Below are 23,485 nucleotides of genomic sequence, written 5' to 3' on the forward strand. Positions count from 1 at the left end.
GGGATATTTGGTTAGCATGTTGTTTTGCTTTAAGCAAATTGCTAAGAAGAAAAGAAAGCCCTGGTGGTTTTTCAGAGAAAGGAACAGGACAAGTTCTGACCCCCTAAATGCACACATCCCCACACCCATTTCAACAGTCTGGAGATACTGACGTACAGCCATACTTGATTTCTGTCACTCAGGATTTCCATGTCTGCCCCCTTAGACTATGGTGAAAATGGAGTGGGTTTAATCTCGGGACGTTTCCACAGAGACGGCAGGAGTGGCTAGTTGGTCACCTGGGCAGGTGGGGATGAGCAGAGATGACTGGGAGGGCTTCTCAGGGGGAGACACGGAATCATATCTACCTGTGGGAACAGTGGGGCGTCACCTGCTCCAGGTCTGCTCTGAGGTGCAGAGGCAGCTGGACCTCAGCCCCTTCTCAGCATCCCGCACCTTCTATCCCCCTCCTTTAGGGGGTTGGGAAATGTCCATGATTCTCTGAATGTCAGCTCCCCATGGCCCCCACTTTTTCTTTTAAGATCCTGACCACAGGCCTCAGACTCATTTTAGCTCAACTGTTCCTGCACTCAGATTAAGAGGACTCATTTCTCCCATCGGGCTACTGGTGGGTGTTGGGTGGATGTCGACCAGTAGCTTGGCTCTCCTCACCTAGGATCCCAGTCCCCAGCATGGAGACAGCTAGTAGAAGTGACTGAAAGCCCAGAGCAGCCAACGCTCCAACCCCTATCTGAAGGTGCGTGCTTCTGAGAGGAGACATGAGGTTATGTTGTGCGGTTGACTATGGGATGGGACAGGACATCTATTCTTGAAGACACTGCACATGTTTTTGAAGATTATGTGCTCCCAGCCCATTTTTTGTTTTGTTTTGTTTTTTTCAAAGCCATCAGAAATGGCATCAGCAAGGTGGTAAAAATGAGGTGCAATTTATCACGCAGGCCGCGGAGACCTTTCTAGGACACGGCAGGTGTTTCTGTTTGGGTGCAAAGATGTTTAGTTTTGAAATTACTAAACAGCATCACTGTCGTCTTGGTGATTTTGTCCTTTTGGTAATCTGGCAGCACACATATGTATTTGTGTCTGCAAATTACCTCGGAAAATGCATATTATTTACTTGTTCTGAAGAGGCTCTTAGGCTCTGCTGTCTAAATAGGAAATTTGGATCTAATAAAATGAGCCTATTATGGACTCCTGGACAAGTAATAATGGGGACTAATACCCTCAAAAGTCAGAATTTAAAGAAAGATAGTCATTTTGTTAGATATTGGTAGAAAGTTCAAAACAAACCCATACATCTCATCTCTTTCTCCATTCTCTCCCCTGAATGCAGGCAAGGCAACACCCCAGATACGAGACAAAGTATTTTCCTGAGCTCCGAGGGACAGTGGGAAGAAAGGGGCGTTTGATTGGATGGGTAGATCAGGGGAGCCTAACTCGTGCCATCTGGGATGAACTCACAGCCCTGCACTGTAGGGAATGGTGTGGCGGGCACACGGTGCCCGTGACTTAAGATCTACCATGGGTCCTATCTCATCAATTGTCAATTCGGGCTTGTCTTTTGCATTTAGTCACCTATCTCGTACCAGTGTCCAGAATCTAACTTTTCCATTGTCTTTCTTCCTATTCTTTTTTCCTTCTCATGTGTGGAGGTACATGTGTGCATGCATGCACACACATTCACACAGATGCGGACACAGACACACACACACACACACACATTTGAGAGGACAATGTTGAGTGTCATTTCTCAGGCACCATCCGTTGTTTGTTTGAAACAGGATCTCTCACTGGCCCGGGACTCTGGGAAGTAAGCCAGGCTAGGTGGCCAGTGTCCAGGAATCCTCCTGTCTCCATTTTGCAACATAAGGCTTATTATATCTCACTATCCATCATGGTGGGAACAGCATGGCCATCGGAACACAAGGCAGCTGGTCAGTTGCCTCCACTGGACACACAGAGAGGTAGATACTGGTGCTCAGTTCACTGTCTCTTTTTTTATTCAGTCCAGGACCCTAGCCTTTGGGATGGTGCTGCCCACATTTAGGATGATGTTTCCATTGCAGTTAACCTAAGCAAGAAGACATCTCATAGATCTATCCAGAAATCTTCAAGTGATTCTAGATCCTATTGACGGTGCAACCATCACATCATGTAGCCATGTTTCTTTATGAAATTCCTGTAGCTGGGTTACACATTTAGCCTGCTGGTATCTTCTCGGGATCTTGGTTTTGACATCTGTAAAATGAGTATAGGCAGCTTTTCTCTCTCCATGAAATCTTACATACACTTTCAGTCGATGGAGTCACTCATCAGAGGTGGCTTGTCTGAACAGGCTAGGGAAGGAGCCTCAGTGTTGCTCCTTCCCATCCGTCTCTGGGGGCTCCTGAAAGGCCTAAGCACAGGTTTCATGGGCTGCAGGTTTACCCTCAGGACTAGATGAATAATAGCAATTTACTACATCAGTGGCCACTGCTGGCTCTCAGGGTCTGGTTGTGTATGAGGAAAGAGTGTGAGTTCTGGCTTTTGCCCTCCTAAGTTTTCCCACTTTGGATGAAAAGGCTCTGTCTCTTGTAGTCTTCCAATCCACTCTCAGGAAGCTGAACCTTTGGGCAACTCTTCCCCCAAACAGCATAACCCCAGCTGAGTTAGGTGGCTCAGAGTCATTTCCCTGATGATAGCCACCAGCACATGGTCTGGGGCTCCCAGAAATGGGCTGCTTTTCTGAGTGTTGGTGCTGAAAGAGCATAGCACGCCTAGCATAAAAGCAGATCTCACTTTCTAGAAGCTTCCTTGGTAAAGTTTCCTGAAGGAGGGTGGCTTGGCCACTTCTATCTTCTCTGAACAAGTCCCCTTGTGAAGCACGATTAATAAAAACTTAGGGTCAGAAATTGGAGTTTAACCTAAAGATCTGAAAAGTAAAACAGCCAGCCACTGGCTCTTACCTTGACCTTAGTCTGAAATGGCCATCCGGCCCTGTGGAATCTCAGAAGGAGCTGTCTGAGAGCTATCTTGCCCTGTCCTAATATTCCTCTCTAGGGATGGGATCAAAGGCGTGCACCACCCAATTTCTATGGCAACTAGTGTGGCTACTTGGATTAAAAGTGTCTGTCATTGTGGCTACTGTGATTAAAGATGTGTGTTACCATAATCTAATCTGTAAGGCTGCTCAGTGGAACTCTTTTACTCTCAGATCTTCAGGCAGTCTTTATTTATTAAAATACGTTTGAAATGCCACTACATTTCCCCTTTTTGTCTAAAAAAATAAAAAAGAAGGCTATAACTAATATAAGAAAACTATATACAACAAGTAAAATGACTATATACAATATATACAGGTATAATAATGTATGTATAATAAATACATCAACAATATCTAGTTCATTTGCATTTGACATATTCTTATCTATCCTATCTTGGTGAGTCCAAAGTCTTACACCTAATTTACTTTGTATCATAACTTGCTTTCTGTTGTCTGGTAAATTATAACTATAACTATCTAATCTTCAACTCCCTCAGAGACCCAAGGAAATAATATCAACTGAGTAAGCAGGAAGTGCAAGCAAGAGATTTCCAAAATAATGTAATGACAGAAACAGCTGGCTGCCTGGAAAGTCACCCAAAGTTCCTCTGCAATGTTGGGGCATCCATCTTCAGTCTACAGGCCTAGAATATTTGACAGACTTTTCTGAGAAGCAGGATATTTTGTGTCCTGCTTATCTAATTAGGACAGCATAATGTCAGCAGCTGAGGCAGGGGCATTTTCTTACTCAGTAGCTTACTTTTGCCACAAAGAAAGTAAACTCCATGTGTAGTTTCTTTGATGATCATTATCTTCTGTGAAGTAGATTGGTGCTGCCAGGAGCAGAAATGTCTCATTGTTATAAGAAAGAAGAATCTAGGTTATCAAAACATCTTAAATGCCATATTCTGTAGATGTCTGAAGTGTTTGAAGATGATTTATATACCTAAATTATATCTTTGTTTGATCTTGAAAACATACCTAATATGACTACAAGTTTGATTATACTGGGCGATTAACTACTAACCTGTATTTCTTTACTATCTTAAAGAGTTGATAATAATAATTTTCAAAGACTAGAAATTTGCTTTACATTGTTAAATGAGCTACAATACCTTGAACAAGATTAGAAATGTATATACAATATGTGTTAACAAAATTAATCCCAAATTTGTATCAATATGCAAAATTTTCAGACAATATACAAAAGTAAAACCAATGTAAAATATTTAAAACTAATAGTTGCTTTTAAAAAGTAGATTCAATAATCTACCTTTCTATCTTGTCATATTTATATCCCCTTTTTGTTTTTCCTTCCCTCCTTCCTTCCTTCCTTTCTTTTTTCTTGGTTTTTCAATACAGGGTTTCTCAGTAGCTATGGAACCCATGCTCTGTAGACCAGGCTGACCTTGAACTCATGGAGATCTGCCAGCTTCTGCCTCCTAAGTGTTGGGATTAAAGGTGTGCACTACCACTGCCTGACCTTTTTTGTTTTTTGTTTGTTTGTTTGTTTTTTCAAAAAAAAAAAAGGAACCTTGAATCTATAATCCATTTTTTGGGGGAATGTGGGCATAGTTTTCTAGGTTACTTCCTGCCAATTGGGGGCACTGATAATCTTAAGGAGTCCCAAAGTAAATTTATGGTCAAGTTCTTACTGGAGTATTCTGTGAGACTGGATCATTTCAGCCAACAGTCTTGATGCTGTTCTGGATGTAGAACTCAGGGGAAACGGAAACAACTGTGCTCTGAAATGTTGGATCATATGAGTCATCTGTTCCCACTGGAGAATTTTCAGGGGATCTTTCTTGATCAAATCTTTTTTTTTTTCTTAACCCAGAATGAATCCATAGCCTCTCACTTTCTTTGAAAACAAAAGCAAAATCTCTTCTCCAAAGCAACATATCTTTTGACTTAAATTTTGAAGTCAAGGCATTTTCAAAATATATAGGTTGGATTAACCCAGCAGCATTAATAATCAAATGTCTTATAGCAGTTGTTACTCTTTTTCAGTAGTCAATTCAAAGAACAACATAATAACATACAGTATCTGATTCTCTGTGTATTTTCTATCTTGATGTGGCTTTATTTTAAACTATTTCTTTTATTGATATTTTTAATTTTTGACATTGGCTGCTAAATGTAGCATGATTAATAAAAGCACAGGGTCAGAAATTGGGGTTTAACCTAAGATCCAAATAGTAAAACAGCCAGCCACTGACTCTTACCTTGACCTCAGTCTGAAATGGTCATCCTGCCTCCTGGAATCTCAGGTAGCTAATGTATCTAAGAGCTGTCTCTCCCTGTCTTATATTTCTGTCTAGGGCTGGGATTAAAGGCATGCACCACCCGATTTCTATGGCAACTAAGCTGGCGACTGGAATTAAAAATGTGTGTTACCATAACTTGTAGTGAGGGGCTGCAGGCAGGCCTGCTTTTCGCCTCACCCAGCTCCCGCATGGCTAGCTTAGTCCCAGAAATAACAACACACAAATTGTATTCATTTAAGCACTGCCTGGCCCATTATCTCTAGAGAGTTAGTTACTGACTAACTCTCATATCTTGATATTAACCCATTTCTAATAATCTGTAGCACCACGAGGTGGTGGCTTACCGGAAAAGATTCAGCATGTCTGACCTGGTGGCTGGCTCCAAGGCTTCTGCCTCATAGCCCTCTTCCCAGCATTCTGTTCTGTTTTCTCCGCCTACCTAATTTTCTGTCCTATCAATGGGCCAAGGCAGTCTCTTTATTGACCAATGAAAATAACACAATAGACAGATAACCCTCCTCCATCATTTCCCCTTTTTCTATTTAAACAAAAAAGAAAGGCTTTCATTTTAACATAGTAAAATTACATATAACAAAACAGTTATCAAGCAAGAATTACAGTTACAATATTTATAACTATATCTTTATCATATTAATGGAAAACTATAACTATGACTATCCATTCTTCAACTCCATCAAAGACTCCAGAAGGATATATTACCTAAGTAAACAAGAAGTAAGCAACTTCCAAAACTCTAGAAATGACAGAGACATCTCACTGCCTGGACAGTCACCCAAAGTTCCTCTGTATCGTTGGGGCACCCATCTTTGGCCTTCAGGCCCATAATATCCAGAGACATTTCCATGAAGCAGGAAATTTTAAAGGCAGTTCAGTCACTATCTGCTGTGTCCTGTAGAATGTCTCGCAGACTCTTTCATGAATCAGGAACCCCGAAAGATCATCTCACCTTTAGGCAAGTTTAGCAGTCCTCTCTCTGTGGGTTCTCTGTGTCCAGTTTATATAACAGTCCAGGCAAGAGCAGTTTCTTGCCCAAATGGCTAACCAACTCCATAAGGAGCCTCTTCGATGCCCATCTTCCTCTTGAAGTAGATTGGTGCTGCCAGGAGCAGACGTGTCTCATTGTCATGAAAAGTCCTAAGTTATTAAAACATTAAATGCCATGTTTTGTAGTCTTTGAAAGATATGAATGTCTATCTGAAATATATCTATGTACTTTTAGAAAATCAGACTAACATTACTACAAGCTTGACTATTATCGATGATTATCCATTAACAACCTATATTTTTAATTATACATTGCATTTTTAAATGAACTACACAATCAAAATCAGAAATATATACACATATAACAAAATTGACCTTAAAATCCATAACAAAGCAAATTATTCATATCTATATCATACCCCCTATAAATGTAAAAGAACATTTATAAACAATATTTGGGAATATGGGCGTCATTTGTAGTGAGGGGCTACAGGCAGGCCTGCTTTTTGCCTCACCCAGCTCCCGCATGGCTAGCTTAGTCCCAGAAATAACAACACACAAATTGTATTCATTTAAGCACTGCCTGGCCCATTATCTCTAGAGAGTTAGTTACTGACTAACTCTCATATCTTGATATTAACCCATTTCTAATAATCTGTAGCACCATGAGGTGGTGGCTTACCGGAAAAGATTCAGCATGTCTGACCTGGTGGCTGGCTCCATGGCTTCTGCCTCATAGCCCTCTTCCCAGCATTCTGTTCTGTTTTCTCTGCCTACCTAATTTTCTGTCCTATCAATGGGCCAAGGCAGTCTCTTTATTGACCAATGAAAATAACACAATAGACAGATAACCCTCCTCCATCAATAACTGGTCTGTAAGGCTGACCAGTGGGACTGTTGTACTCTCAGATCTTCAGGCAGTCTTTATTTATTAAAGTACATTTGAAATGCTGCTACACCCTTGGCCTTCTGATAGGCCAGCTTGGAGCTTCCAGAGCCCTGGGCTTTCTAAGTGATAGTGGGTGAAATGGCAAACCTTTCCCATACAGGTAATTTTTTTGCTATCTTAATATTTGTTAAGCTTTTTTGATTTATGGTGGCATTGGAGTCATCTCAGGTCACAAAACTGCACATTAGATCTGCTTCATGGAACACCCGAGTGAACAGTTTAATCATTTATTTCACCACCTTTAAATCAATATAGTCGAAGAACTGTGCCCTCCCCTTTATAAATCTTCCTATTTATTCTGACTTGGGTTTATGGGAGGGCTCAGCCGAGCCTGTTCTGCCATTTCATGCATGACCATAGAAACCTGACACGCACTGCTCCTCACAGCGAGCAAACCCAGACCAGATAGGCTAAATCAGCCACAGAGACATTTTGTCTGGGTGGCTGGGGTGGTGTGCTCTGCAGACGATACTTCCTCACACCACTGAAGATCACCTCACCCTCATCTCTCCTCAGCTGTTCCCTTTTGTGTGTGTTCCTGTTGGCCCTTTTCATACTGAGTTTAACTAACAGGAAGTAAACCTTAGCTAGCAAAGGAATCTATTGAGAATCCTTATGAGCTGCCTGGACACAGCCTTTCCTGAGAAAGAACATGAACAGAGCTGACTAGGGAAAAGCTGTGTCCAGAGATGGACACAAAGGCCCTGGCATTTCATCTCTCAGGACAGAAGGAAGGGCTCTGCCCTTGAGGTAAGTCCAAGAGGTGTACTGACCTTTAATGCTGAATTTAGTAAGGGGGATTTGGTGACCAGAATGAAAATGATCTCTATAGGCTCCTGTATTGGAATGTTTGGTTCCCAGTGGTTGGAACTGCTTGGGAAGGATTAGGAGGTGTGGCCTTGGTGGGGGAGGTGTGGCCTTGGTGGGGGAGGTGTAGCCTTGGAAGTGATATGGCCCTGGCAGATGAGCACTGAGGCTGTAAAAGCCATGGCAGGCTCAGTTAGCTTTCTTGCCTCCTATTTTTGAATGAATGGGGATACAAGCTTTCAGCTACCGCTCCAGTGCCATGCCTGCCTGCCTGCTGTCGTGCTCCCCACTGTGATGGTCTTGAACTCACCCTTTGAAACTGTGAGTTTAATGGACTCTTTTCTTCTGTTAGTTGCCTTAAGATAGGAAACCATCTTTCTCACCTTTCCCTAAAGTAATCACCTTTTAATGTAATGTCAAGACATCATCTTTGTGGCATTTTTATGCTTTAGGTATTTCCAGTTTTACCTGTGGTCTAATGTGTGTGTGTGTGTGTGTGTGTGTGTGTGCGTGCGTGCGTGCGTGTGTGTGTGTGTGTGTGTGTGTGTGTGTGTGTGTAATTCCAAGGGTATTTGAAAAGTATAAGCATTCAGTATTCTATTATAAAGTTCAAAAATCTATTTACTATGTTGGGTTTTTGATGTTGATCTTCAAATTTGTTATATCCTTATTTATCTTTTTATCTATTGATTTCTTCTGAAATGTAAGTGAAAATCTCCTACTATTATGGCAGTTTTCTCAGTGTTTCTCTGTGTTTTTAATGGATTTTGTTCTATAAATTCCCTTGGATTTTTGTAAGTGCAAATGCTTATGATGGTTGTGTCTCCTTTATGAATCAGACTTTTAGTGAATATAAAATTTTCTCTTTTATTTTATTTAACCTATAAGTGCAGATATGTATGTATGTTTCACATCATTTATATTAAACATTTTATATGAAAATGAAAATCACAGATGATAAAATAACATCACCCAAAATGAACAAATACTAACATCTTTCATATGAAATTCATATTTTTTAAAAAACATTAAAATATTATGTATGTGCATATCATGGCACATTTGTGGTGGTCAGAGGAAAACTTATAGAAATCTGTTTTCCTTCCACTTTGTGGGCTTTGGGGGATAGAACTCAGATTGTCAGGTATGGCAGCAAGCTTCTCTACACTCTGAGTCATATTTTCAGCACCAAGTAGTACTTTTAAAAGACCTACATTTGGATTTATTCACTTCAGTTGGTGTGGAACATTCTATCAGGAGAGTATCACACATTGTATACCCATTCTCTGTGCTGGACATTTGAATTATTTCTGTTTTTCTTGTAAACAAAGCTTCAGTGTTTTGCTATAATTTTTATTTATTGCTATTATTTTTTTTTTGTTTTTACATCCTAACCATGGTTTAGTTTCTCCTAACCATCCACTTCTCCTCCATTTCTCTTGGCCTCCCGTAGATATCAACCAGCCGTTACATTTCCAGTTGCAGTTAGACTAGGTACCTCCTCTCTTAAGTAGGCCAGATGAGGTAACCAAGTAGGAGGAAAGGGACACAAACAAACAAACAAACAAACAGGCAACAGAGCCAGGAACAGCCCATGCACCTGTTGTTAGGAGTCCCACAGCAAGCTACATATCTGTAACATATATGCAGAGGGGCTAGGTTGGTTTCATGCAGGCTCCCTGGTTGGTGGTTCAGTTTCTATAAACACTAATGAGCCTAGGTTAGTTGATTTTGTAGGTTTTCTTGTGGTGTTGTTGACCCCTTTGGTACCTACAATCCTTCCTCCTCCTCTTCTGCAGGATTGCCCGAGCTCCACCTAACACCTGCTTCCATCAGTTGCTGGGTGAAGCTTCTCTGATGACAACAGGGCTAAGCACTGATCTATGAGTATAGCAGAATATCATTAATAATAATTTCACTGAATTTTTATTTTGCAAGTTGTGTTTGTTTCTAACCTACATCTCTTGGGCCCTGGCCCTCCAGGCAGTGCCAGGGGTGGGCTCCCTCTCATGGTGTGGGTTTCAAGCTGGACCAGTCATTGGTTGGCCAGTCCCACAGTTTCTGTGCCGCCTTTACCCCAGCACATCTTGTAAGTAGGACAAATTGTAGGCCAAACGTTGTGAGGCTGGGTTGATGTACCAATCCCTCCACTGAAAGTCTTGCCTAGTTACAGGAGATGGTTGGTTCATTCTCCATATCTCCCTTGGCTAGGTGTCCTAGCTAGGGTCACCCTCATAGATTCCTGAGAGTTTCCTTTGCACTAAGTTTCTAGCTAATTCCAGAGATGCTCCCAATTCCAGTTGTCTTTCCCAGTACTCTCTGCCTTCATCTTCCCCCATCCTGATCCCTCCTGTTCTTCTCTCCCCCCCTCCCATTTAGACCCCCCCTCTGACCACCAACAATGTTTATGCTACTTCCCCTTGGCAGTGAGATTCATGATTCCCCTCCCACTGAGCCCTCATTGTTATTTAGCATCTCTGAGTTTGTGGAGCACAGCGTAGTTTTCCTTTACATATTTACAACTAAATCTGCTTTTAAGGGAGTACATACCATGTTTGTCTTTCAGAGTCTGGGCTACATCACTCAGGATGATCTCTTCTCATTCCATTCATTTGCCAGCCCCTTTGCTTGCCCTGAGCATGCTAAGACTGTGTCTCTCCACCAAAGTTCCCTGCATGCAGGGAGGCAAATGCTGGAAGGCAACAGGTATCACTTCAACAGTCTCGATACCCTTAGAAGATGACAAGAGCCATCCACCATCATCCTCTCTCCATGGTACCACCACGATCCAGGGAACCAGGCCACATACTGTTGCTTCTTAACTATCTGTGGGGAGAATGCAAGTTGCTGGTGAGGGTGGAGGAACTCCCAGTGCACAGATAGAGGCTGAAGTTCACAGCACAAACCATAAGGCAGCCAGACAAATGCCGTCCTGTGGATATTCCCATGATGCTCTCAGTCTAGGGCAGCAAGGGCTAACTCTGCCGGAAGGGAAGCAGGAGGCTGGAGAAGGTTGTAGTTGAGCTAACTATCTGAGCTAAGGCTTGAATAATATATAGTATTTTGTGATGGGATTTTTATGGCTCATAAAGCAACGCATGAGGAGAAGTCTGTGTGTTAACGGCATCTGCTATTGCTAAGGAGGAGTGAGCATCCTGACAACTGTGTTCAGGTGATGCTTACAGTGCTGTAGTGCTTTGGTGTGCCTGAGGGTTTGTGCCAAGTAAGTCTGTGCCTAGTACTCCACCTTGCCCATGACATCATCACTGGTTTGGTAGTCTGAACATGTGCCTGCTCATTCTCCTCCCTCTGCCCCAGCAAATACACACAGCAGTGATGTCAAGTCTTTACGGCAAAGATAATCTTTCCATGATCTTTGAAAAGGCAGGTGCATAATAAATATTTTCCTTATGTATTTACTGTTTGTAGGAAGGCTACCCTAATCCATCGTTTATTAAAACAGGACAGGATTTATTAAATTGCTTCAAGTTTATCAAATATGAACAGATCTTTACATAAATTAATTTGCTTGTTAAATATTTGTGAAATTCATTAAGACTCTGGAGGAACTTAAATATCTGACGCACCCAGCTTCATTTGTCCAGTTTTTAAAGCCTGAAGGACTGAGGAGGCTGTGAAGTGCGGACAGGACTTGGGGCACTCGAGTGAGTGGAGGCAGTGAGCCTGTCCCCAGCTGGGTCTGTTAGGCAGGCGAGCATGGGTGATACGTAGGACTTGAGGGTGAACACTTTGGTGTCTATGGCCGGGAAATCCTGGTGGTTGTGAGAGCACAGTGGATCTGCCCAGTGTGTGAGAAACAATTGTCAGAGCGGGGAAATGCAGTCTGTGGAGTCCTTTCCTCATGCTCGTGAATGCCACAAGTTCTAGAGCTCATGCCACGTCCCAGGCATGGGCCCCAGAGATACCCAGGAATCCAGGAGAGCAAACTCTAGGTGCAGTGTTTAACACACAGTGTTTGCATTCATAAGGTTGCAGCCAATATAAGAGAAAGCTATATATAATAAGTACAATAACTACATACAATGTATACAGACAATAAGTACATCAACAATGTCTATCCATAGCAATTGACAAATCCAGAGACAATACTCTGTATCTGTCCTATCTTGGTGAGTTCAAAAGATTGTACTTAGTTCACTTTCTATTCTAACTTGCATCATCCAAACTATCTTTCAATGTCTCTCAACCTTAGACACTTACCCCTCATTAGTGAATTTCACCGCAGTGCAGAATGAAAGACCCACATCCCAGGAGTACCACATAGCAGAACTTACCAGATGCAGCAAAAGCAGCAACAGAATTTAAAACATATTGTCTTGAATTCTTTTATCATTAAAAACTAATGAAAATGGGGGCCACAGAGATGGTCCAGAAGTCGCGAGCACTTGCTTTTCTAGAGGATCAGAGTTTTATTCCCGGCACCCACACTACAACTCAACTGTCTGTGACTTCAGTTCCTGGGGCTCTCACACCCCCTTCTGACTCCCACAGGCATTAGGCACGCAATTGGTGTACAGACGCACACGTCGGCAAATGCCTATACATGTCTGATAAAATTTTTAAAAAATCTTTACAAAAAGAATTAATGAAAATAAGTAGATTGTATTTAAGTTTAAAAACTCAGAAATACGATAAAGGAGCCCCAGAAAAAGCAGGCTGAGGTAACTAAAAAAGGTAAAAGTAGAATTTAATAGTAAATTTACTCCTTTAATAGTAAAATGCAGAGTGATTAGAAAGAAGAGCCACAATCTAGGGTTTGATGAGTTTCTATACTTCCTACTTAAGACTTAAAATGTCTTCAGGGTCTCAAAGACAGAATCAGTTACATGGAATCTTAGTTACTGTGCCCCTCCCTTCTGGCATTGTGTCTGAAACGGTTGTTTTCTAGATGGCTGGCAGAGCCATGGGTTGCCTTACGCCTGTCTCTCCTGGGCTCCTCCTCTGTCTTGCTGGAATGGGCCCTCCAGGAACTCCCCAATCTGCAGTATACGAGAGACGCTCTCCACAGCGTAGCTGAAGATGACACACTTGCTCAGTGTCCCGGGTGCGCATATAGCCTCCTGTGGATCCTAAAAGCCATTTTCTCCTTTGTTTTATGGCACGGGTGTTGCATGGGTGGTTGTTGACAATCTTTATTTTTTACAGAACCTTTTCTTGATTCTCACAGATCTGAAAGTTCACACTGAGAGATGCCATGATCACTCTTTACACGCTGCTTGTCCCATTCTCATTCATTTCACACTTACCCTCCTTTACTCAATCACCATTATTAGATGCATCTACCAAAGGTGTGTGTCCTTCAGCGCAGGGATGCCTTCTTCTAGCTCTCAGACCATACCTGTTAAAGCTGCTGGTGCATTTAGATTTGTTTCTCCTAATGTCTTATATTTTTTCTTTTTAAAGTCATTTTATATGAGTTTGCTGAGTTTACCTTTCAAATTTGTTTTGTCTTTTCCATCTTATATGGTGTGTGTATGTGTGCACGTGTGTGTGTGTGTGTGTGTGTGTGTGTGTGTTTAGTTCCCAGAATTTCCTCATGTCTTTTCCTATGAAACAGCACCTTATTTTAGGATCATCTCAAGCATTTAAATACATCACATAGGGTTTTGTCTTATTTGAATTCCCCGTTCATCCCTCAGCTGTCTCTTGTCTTCCCTATGGCTGTCTCTCTGTAAGTCCTCTGTGGACGTCTGGTTGTTAGTGGCACCCGGGAGTTCTCACTGCTCTCTCTGGGTATTTGTGGAGGGCATGGCACCCGTGAAACTTCCTTTTCTGTTCAGCGGCTTGAAGCTCGACCTCCACGCTGCCCCCTAAGTGCCATGGTGTTTCCCATCAGCTGCCGCATCTGCACAGCTCATTCACCTAGTTTATTGATACATTCTTGATGTTTAGGAATCTGGGATCCAACACCTGGGCTGGGGAGGGAAAGTGGGGATGGGACAGTGTCCACTGAGAAGCCAAGTCCTGCTCTCTGCATTTTCAGGCCTTCCCAGCTGTCCAGCTGGTTTCTTCCTGGGCCCAGGCAGGCCCTGCTGAGTACTCTGGAGTTCCCACTTAGGTCGGCCATCCCCAGGCCTTGACCCAAGCGGTCCTTTCTCTTCTCCCGGCGGGGGTGCAGTTGTGCTGAGGTGCACAGTATACTCTGCTTTTCTTTCCACATTCCCTTTCATGCATTCATTTATTGATAATATTGCATTATTTGCTGTCATTTCACATGTTTTGCACACCTCTTATATGAGAAGAAGCAGTCTTTGGGATATATAGGTTTTCTAAATTGATGTTGAGTTAGCATCCAGAGTGACCGATTCGTGAGGGCGCTTTCCGCTTTGTTCCATGGTTCCCTCCCTCCTCAGCCCCACTCCCTTCAGCTGCCCCCTTCCTCTCTCCTAGAGTCTCATTTTCTGCCTTTATTTCACACATCCTCCACTACTCTCTAACTCAGGCACTTCTTAAGTTAGTAGAACACGTACTAATGAGTGCAGTCACGGAGTGCCCACAGGTCACCTTCAAGGGTTGAAGTTTGGGCCCTGGATGGTATAGATAGATAGAAGTCAGCTTCTAATTTCGTCCTCACTCCCTGGCTTGGCCTGTGAGCGGGGCTTCTTGCCCCTCCTCCCCTCACGGTGCAAGGCCCACTTTTACCCATCACACCTGTCTTCTGAAGTTGAGCTCTGTGTAGCACGTGAGTTCCGTCCAGTTCGTAACCAATTCATCTTTAGTGAATCTTTTCCTTTCACAACCACCATTGGAAGAGAGCTGGTGGTGCCTGAGGGTGCTTGGTGACAGTCGGGTGTCCTGCCGTTCTAGAGCTGTTGGATGCGTTTAAGTCCCTCTCCTGGCCTTGCCTGCCCTGTCAACGGCCTCAGGCACAGCATGCTCAGAATGAACAGGAGAACAGTGTTTTATGGGGTTGCTGTATACGGTGTCTGTATGTATATTGTGGGGAGACACTGGCTGGTGTGTCACAGGTGGCCTACAACGATACCTATATATCAGCAGGACGCAGTCCCATGGCAGAGGTACAATAAACAGCCCCAGGAAACCTCGTGTCAAAGGCTCAGCTGAGGTTAGAACACAGAGCTGGTGCCAAAGCTCATGTTCTTGACCTCCTGACCCTTCACTGATGCTTAGCCTTCCTAGACGTCCTGCTTTGGTGCCACTGAAGCCTGTTCAGACACTGCGCCTCTGCCTCTGCTTTCTGTCTCTGCAGTTTTGTCTTTGGCTTCACTAGAGTAAGCGTAGGGGGAGGTTACCCCCTCTGTCGGCTGTTCCATCGGCTGTTGATGCTTGTCCTTGGTCATGTGGCCTCTTCTCTACTCCCTGGAGCTATCACCACTGCTGCAGTGGCTATGACCAGGGACCACGTTTGCCAGGCACCATCGTGTCCTGCAGGGCACTGAAGATCAAATGTGGATCTCATCGTTCATCCCAGGCTTTGAGCAGGTGAGTGTGAGAGGAAGGAAATGGATTTCACATGTGGGGGATGCTGGGCGTGTGTCTTTGGAATCTCAGGCTGTAGTTGAAGGGAAACTAAATCTGAGCAGCCGTCCGTGCCAGTCAGATGTGCTCACCCATTCCAGAAGCAGCTCCCTTTCTTCAAGGGCAGGAGGTGCAATGAGTGTCCTAATGAGCCTCAGAATGGCGTAAATGACAACTGGGTTTGGTTAATTGCACTTTCCCTCAGCCACTCACTTAAGGATCTAGAGGCTCTGCCAGGTCTCAGAGGAGGCAGAAGTGCCCCCATCACCCTGTCATGGATGGGGGTGACTTCACTAAAAAGGAAATCAGAGAATAAACACCTTGTTTTTACCCAGCTCAGTCCAGGAGAGAGGGAGTAGGGCAAGGAGAGACGGAAAGGAGGCCAGACAGGGAGAAGCAAGAGGCCCAGAGATAAAGGTGAGAGAAGTGTGTGTGTGTGTGTGTGTGTGTGTGTGTGTGTGTGTGTGTGTGTGTGCGAGAGAGAGAGAGAGAGACAGAGAGAGAGAGAGAGAGAGAGAGAGAGAGAGAGAGAAGGAGGAGGAGGAGGAGGAAGAGGAGGAGAAGGAGGAGGAGAAGGAGAGAGAGAGAGAGAGAGAGAGAGTGAGAGAGAGGAGAGCGATCTTGTAATTATCATTGTTATCATTGATCATCAACTGGATTTGATGCTGTGGTCCAGCATCTCCGTGGCCTCAGGTTAGTCCCTTGTATTTAAAGTGCTGTAATAATTTAATCCCTGGAGGATTTTCCAGGAATCAGTTGGTGACGGTTCTCCTGCCTGGTGCGTGCGGAGTGTGTTACTTCTAGGCAACTTTCCTTGGTTCTCTGGCTTTCACTTTGCACTCATTGAGCGACTTTCTTGCGATGTGAGGTTGAGAGGTCCTTTGCTCCCGGTGGCCATTGCTCAGGACAGAGTGCCCTGAATGGTCGGTGTGGCATCGCCTGTGAGCTGGAGCTGCCATGGTAAACAGACAAATTAATCCACCTATCAGCATTTGGGCTGGTAAACTTGGCCGCATGAGTAACTTTCCCAAGTAAGGCCCAGGTTCCATCTCCTCCTGGGATGCTCAGATCTGAGGACTATGGTGGGTACGGAACTCCCGCTGGGTGCTCTTTACCCACAAAGACCAGCTTGAGCAGGGCAGCCAACCTGGCAGTGCTGCTCTGTAAAGGGGCCCTGGGGTGCGAGGGGAGGTGGGCTGTAGAAACAGAAAGCCCGTGGGAACAGATGCCCAAGTTTGGCCTCTTGTAGACTTACTGCCAATAGGAGCCAAAGCTGGCTAAGGAGCGTCCACAGCTTCAGAGGACCTGGGATATACGAAGCTAAGCTAGGGTAATTGCTTTTATGACTCTGGAGATGCCCCAGGCCAGTTCTCTCGGTTTCCCCCCATGAACCACTAGCCCTGATGTGCTCTGGGTGGGTAGAGAAGGACCTGGGTGCCATCCACCACCCTAGTGGACACAATGCAGGGTGGGCCACCCCGATGGCTCTCTTATAGCTTCCTAGTGCCTTGATAAAACCCACTACACAATAGTAATCTCAAGTGTGCCCAGGCATGGCTTGTGCGGGACTATACCCCCAGTGTGTATTCATCAACCTTAATAGACCTCGATGTTTGAAACAATGCCTTCATCTTTTTTTTAGAGCCTGCACTAAAGTGTGGCATTGTATGGCGAATGGAAGTGTTAATACAAAGCCTATGAATCAGAGCCCTAAACTACGTTTCAATTACCCTTCTATTATCCAGCTGGTATTTAAGCGTGTTTATTATTCAAATCAGCAGTGGATGTACTGCCTGTTGTGTAAACAACTGTCAATTGCTGAAACAATGATTAGGAGGCAGTGTCCCTTTCAGGTGTAGTTAGTGGTACTTACGCCCCAGCCACTTGTATTTAAATATCATGTAAACACAATGCCTGAGTGACTACTTTCACTCCTGTTCCCGGCGCGGCATGCCAATTCTATTACATTAAGAGGGAAATCTATTAAATTTTTTCATTTATACACATCCGGACACTGTTCTCAGCCATTGTGTCATTAAGGCTCAGATTAATAGAATAGATATGCCGAGAGATACAGGGTGCGCCGAGAAAGCCTGTTCAGAAATAAAAGCCAATTTCTCGGCATTATTTGGGGTGTTGGAAAGCTTTCATGCAAACAATGCGAAGAAAATTATTTTCTGAATAAAAAGGAAGACATGGAGAAGGGAAATTGGCCCCCGGCAAGAACAGTCTTGAACCCTTATTAGCTCCATTACTGATCCAGGGCAGAGGAAAAGGGTTGGGGCGGGTGCTAGAAAATAGGACATTTGTAAAATGACTGGTTTTTTTTTTTTTTTGAAGATCCTTTGCTGGCCTCAGGAAGGTATGTGTTTGCATGTGACTATGTGTACACTTGTTCATGCACATGTATATGTCTATGTTTGTATGTGTGTGTGTACATGCATGCATGTGCTTGTTTGTGGGTATGTGAGTGTGTGTGTACATGCATGAATGTGTGTGCTTGTTTGTATGTGTATGTGAATGTGTGTGTGTGTGTGTGTGTGTGTGTGTGTGTGTGTGTATACTTCTGTTGGTACATGGTTTGTGAGTTGCTAGGCAGAGTTTGGACTTGCCACTAGGCTGTGCTCCCAGTGAGTGGGCTTTGACTCTTTGATTAAGTATCAGTCCTCACATGCGAAAAGCAGATGTATTTTTTCCAGTCCTCAGGGCTGTGTGAAGGTGATCCCAGCCATGATGTCACTACCAGGGATTTGTGCATGTTCTCAGGTATGTTTTCAGGAACCAATAACTGCTTTTTGTTTGATCTCACCTGTTAACTTACAGATAATCTCTACTGTGTCTACTTTTGTCTGGTGAAAAAGGTTGTGACTGCCTGACAGAGGGAAGTAGTCATAGGCTTTGGTTTGGGACTGAAAACACAGGCTTAACCAGCTCACAGATGGAGGCCTCAGTGGACCCCTACATCTGGGGATTCAAACGATAGCAGATGCCAAGACTTAAAATGTAGAAGTGGGTGTGTGAGAATGCATTTAGGTGATGTGGAAGCCTGTGCCTACTTAAGTAGTCTTGAATTTTAGAATCTGCAGGGTGTCCTGGCACCTGTCCCCACAGAAAGGGACAACTGAAGACTATACTCAGGATGCCTCCCAAGTGAGCAGCAGAGTCCTGGGACCTCATGCTGGCGATGATGCAGCTAGCATACTAAACACTGCCTCAAAATGACTTTAAAGTACAATATAGCCTTGGTTCTGTAAATTATCCTCGCTACAGGGTTTCCATGTAATTTATGATATAATTGGAAACATATTGAGAGAGAGGTATATTTAAGAATTATGCCACAGAACTAGTAAGATGGCTCAGTGGGTCAAGGTACCTCCTGGCTTGAGCTCAGTCCCCAGGACCCTTATGGCGGAGGGAGAGAAATGACTCCCACGGTTCGTCCTCTGGTTTCAATGGGTGCTGTGGCATGTCTCCCCTAGTCTTTCTCAAATAAATAAATGCAAACAATTAAAAATGAATGATGTCGGGATATTAGGTATGCCCTGCCCTTTCCTGGCAAGCCTGCATATCAGATGATGCTTTAATCGGGTCACATGGCTAAAGGCTGAATCTAGTGAAGGCCCAAAGCAACAAAAGATGGAAAGCAGTGACCTGGGGTCCCCCACACCCTTCGTTGGAAGTTGCTCATTGTTTCATCTGAGAGATAGCTGATCTTTTTTTTTTTTTAAATCCTATTTGTGAAAGTGGAACCCTCAAAGGCAAATGAAGTGAACTCGATAGTCGGAAAATACAGCAGGTGGAAGGCAAGCTTTCCATAGTCGATAAATACTGAGCGCTTCACTTTTCAAAATAATTACTCTGTAATGAAAAGGCTGGTCAGATTCCTAGCCAGAAACCTGTGTGTCTGTGAGTCCACGCACTGATGCCTTAACTAGGGTATTTGTTGTTCAACTTGTGAGTCGAGACACTCTATACAACTTTAGTTTCTCAGCAGAGATTCTCAGAGTCAAAGAATGACATTTAGCAGCTACCTTTGCCGCTGCAACCCGGAAAGTGCTAGATCTCGGGCACTAAATGGTAAGCAGTAGGGATTGGAGAGAGGGCTCAGTGGCTAAGAGCACTAGCTGTACAGCAATGCACACCTGAGTTCAACTCCCCAGCACCCACATCAAAGTTGGAAGGCGTGCCTGTAAGCCCAGCGCTGTCGTGGACAGAGGTCAGAGAAGGAGTGGGGCTTGAGAGACGTCAGCCTAGCTCCAGGTTCTCTGAGAGACCTTGGCTCAGGGAATAGGTTGAGAGTCATTGGTGTAGGAATTTTATCTGTTTGTGTGTTGCTTTCATTGATTAATGAATAAAGAAACTGCCTTGGCCTAGTTGATAGGGCAGAACTTAGGTAGGCGGAGAAAACAGAGCTGAATGTTGGGAAGAAGGGCAGAGTGAGAGACGCCATGGATCTTCCGCCTGAGACAGATGCTGGTTAGAATCTCTGGTCAGCCACTGCCACATGGCGATACACAGATTAATAAAAATGGGTTAAATTAAGATGTAAGAATTAGCCAATAAGAAGTTAAGGCCAGGCAGTGTTTAAATTAATACAGTTTCTGTGTGGTTATTTCGTTACTAAGCAAGCTGGGCAGCAGGAATAAACAAGGGGCCCGGCTCCTTGTAACAAGTCATAGACAGCCTCTTTGGGCCTTCATATGTACACGTATGAACTCACCTGCGTACCACATACCACAAACATACTGCACGCTCATACACACACACAAATGACAGTTGAATGAACTGTAGAGTGGTCTGACCCGCAGTGGACATCATTCGGGCACTGCAAAGTTTTATACTAGCACATGAAAAACTGTTTCCATGGTTTGTATAACCAGCGTCTATACAGACATCCCAGGATCCCACCATCATTTTTAGCTTGTTTATGGCTGTAGACACCTTTCTTTTATTGAGTGTGTTAGTAAGTTTGCTGGTCTATGTGTACATCAAGCATCAGATGCGTAGCCTCATTCCTTTCTGTGAAGAGTTGTTTCATTGTCTCTTATCTTGGATTGTCTATCTCCCAGGAGCTGTTTGGGTTCTGACTTATAATGGGACACTGATTCATGTACTGACCAGTATTCAAACACCCTCCTTCCACCTCCTAATGAACAGTGGCTGCAGTACTGGCTTTTCATTCACAGGCTATCTTGTCTCCTCAACCTTTCATGCTCCTGCTTCTGTCTGTGAACCTACCATTCCCCAGTGTTGCCCCTGGTGACCCCCAGTGCCAGCCACCAGATCCCGAGTTCTTACATTGCAGCCTTCTGTAGCCCCGGATGCCTGACTGCTTTTACCTAAAATCCAGATGCATTTTTACCTTTAGCACATGAGCCCATTTGGTGGGAGCAAGTGTCCTGGACTGTGATTTGTTATGATGAAAAATCTGTACAGTTTCTGCAGATGCCTGTGCCCCCTCTGCTATCTAATGCTGTGATACTCCAGACTGCTCCGCAGGCTGATATTTGTTCTCTGTGGATTGGTTAAATGGTCTGCCCTGGTTAGTCAGACTAACTAGTCACAAGCTAGAGTCATTTGAGAAGAGGGCAGCTTAACTGAGAAAATGCCTACTAGACTGGCCTTCGGGTAAGCCTGTGGGGCATCTTCTTGTTTAGTGATCCATGTGGGTGGGCACAACCTACAGGTGGGAAGTGTCATCCCTGGACAGGTGGTCCTAAGAACACAGGCTGAGCAAGCCATGATGAGCAGGCCAGTAAGCAGCACACCTTCATGATCTCTCCCTCAGTTTCTGCCTTCATGTTCCTGCCTTGCTTGAGTTCTTGCCCTGGCTTCCTTCAGTGATGGGCCAGGGAGTGTTAGATGAAACAAAGCCTTTCCTCCCCAAGCTGCTTTCGGTCACGTTTTTTCCATCACAGCAATAGAAACCCCGACTAAGGCAAGTCCCCCTCAAAGACCCACATGAGAAGGCTCAGTCTCTACCCTCTGGGGAGACTCAGTAGAAGGAAGTTATGTCACTGGGGACAGGCCCTGAGCATGTGTGGAGACCTGCTTACTCTTCCTTTTCTGCTCTTATGAGATGAGCCATCTCCTCTGCCACATCTGCTACCTTGAGCTTCTGCCTTTAGGACCAAAAGCAGTGGACCAACCTCAACAATGGACTCCAACCTCCAGAATGGAGCCAAGGGTAAACCTTTTGTCTTTTTAAGTTAATGCCAGCGGGTATTCCCGACACTTTGCCATGGCAAGGGGAAAGTGGCAAACGCACTCTCTAATGCCCAAGAAAGGCACGTTCTTCCCATCACCTCGCTTGTTTCTGCCCTGTCAGTGGAGCCTCGTAGCTCTGTCTTGTTAGGGTCTTTTCATTGTTTAGTGTCTCCAGCTCAAATCTTGCTTTTCCCTCGGTCTCGTTCTGCTCTTTGACTCCACCCTGCTGAGTTTATGGGACCCACTGTCATAATGACCAGCTCTCTTACTTACCCAATATTCTACTACTAGGAGATGCTACCCAAAGCTATCCTGGCCTACCAGACATTATGTCCATATACATGTGTGTGTACACATGCATGAGTGTATATGTGAGTATATATTCATATGCATATATGTGCATGCATGTATAAGTATGTATATGTGTTTTCATACATGCATTGTGCTGTGGAACATTTGTTTAATGATGCAAAGATGTGTTGCATTAGAGAATGCAACAAATTATGTTGAATTTGTTTAACTCTGTGAAGCTGTGTTACTTTGCCTGTCTAAAACACCTTATTGATCTAATAAAGAGCTGAACAGACAATAGCTAGGCAGGGGAAAGAAACAGTTGGAGGTGTCAGGCAGAGAGAATAAATAGGAGAAAAAGAGAAGAGAGAGGAGCAAGAAAAGGAGAAGAAGAGGAAGATGCTGGGGGTCATTCACTCAGCCACATAACCAGACACAGAATAAGATGGAAAGAAAAGATATACAGAAATAGAGAAAAATAAAGGCTCAGAGGCAAAGGGTAGGCAGGACAATTTAAGTTAAGAAAAACTACTAATAAACCAAGCTAAGGCCAGGCATTTATAAGTAATAATAAGACTCAGTGTATTTATTTGGGAGCTGAGAGGCAGACCTCAAAGACCAAAAAGTAAAGAGAAAAACATTTTTAAAAACCAACTACAGTGGGGTCTATGTATGTTCATATATGTACATGTGTATGGATAATTGTGCACATTTGTACATATGTATATGCCTGTGCATGCATGTATGTGTGTGCCTTTTATTCAATGATTATTTTGATGCTCATACTGGCTCTGAGATGGAAGAGAATTAACACTCACCAGGCCAGCCAATACCTACTGCACAGTTGCTGTGTGCAGAGTTTGGTGCCCAGTGTTGGGAAACAGCGAATGGCTCCCGTCCACCGCAGGAATTTCCAAGACAGAGTCCATTTAAACAAGAGATTTGAGGCCATAGAACAAGACACCAGATGAATAATGTCCTGGTAGAGAATGGAGCTTTGGATGATAGCAGCAAGAAAAACTTCAATTACAAGATGAACAAACCCATTAGGAATGCTCAAATGTTGGGGAAATACTGTTTTTGTTGAGAATTGCTTTAATGAATATAAAGTGTTTTGGTCAAATCCAATCCCCCGTACCCTCCCCCCTCATTTCCTCCCTTATTCCCCCCCACACTTTTCACTTCCAGCTTTATGTGCTCTTAAAATAAAAACCAAGACCAACACACACACACACACACACACACACACACACACACACACCCCAAAATCGTTTAGTGCTGCCCTATGTACGTGGGTGTAGGACCACCTCCTGCAGCATGGGTTCAGGGGCTACATCCCTAAAGAAAACTGGCCATCATCCCTCCTGCCACCATCATACAGCTTCTGGTGAGGGGTGGGACTCTCTGAAGCCTACCATATAGGAATTTTTGCTGGCTTGA

At 44.0% G+C, this 23,485-nt stretch overlaps 1 long non-coding RNA gene across 1 annotated transcript in view; it reads left to right on the forward strand.

The window, feature by feature from the left end:
* Nucleotides 1–7,558: 7,558 nt before the first annotated feature.
* LOC146894798 (uncharacterized) overlaps nucleotides 7,559–23,485 on the forward strand; it is a 50,658-nt gene continuing 34,731 nt past the window's right edge. The window contains exon 1 of the long non-coding RNA XR_015737789.1: nucleotides 7,559–7,990. This is a non-coding gene — a long non-coding RNA (uncharacterized LOC146894798). The remainder of the gene's footprint in view (nucleotides 7,991–23,485) is intronic.

This window comes from Myodes glareolus, chromosome 5 (assembly GCF_982192425.1).
Source record: "Myodes glareolus chromosome 5, mMyoGla1.1, whole genome shotgun sequence".
NCBI lineage: Eukaryota > Metazoa > Chordata > Mammalia > Rodentia > Cricetidae > Myodes > Myodes glareolus.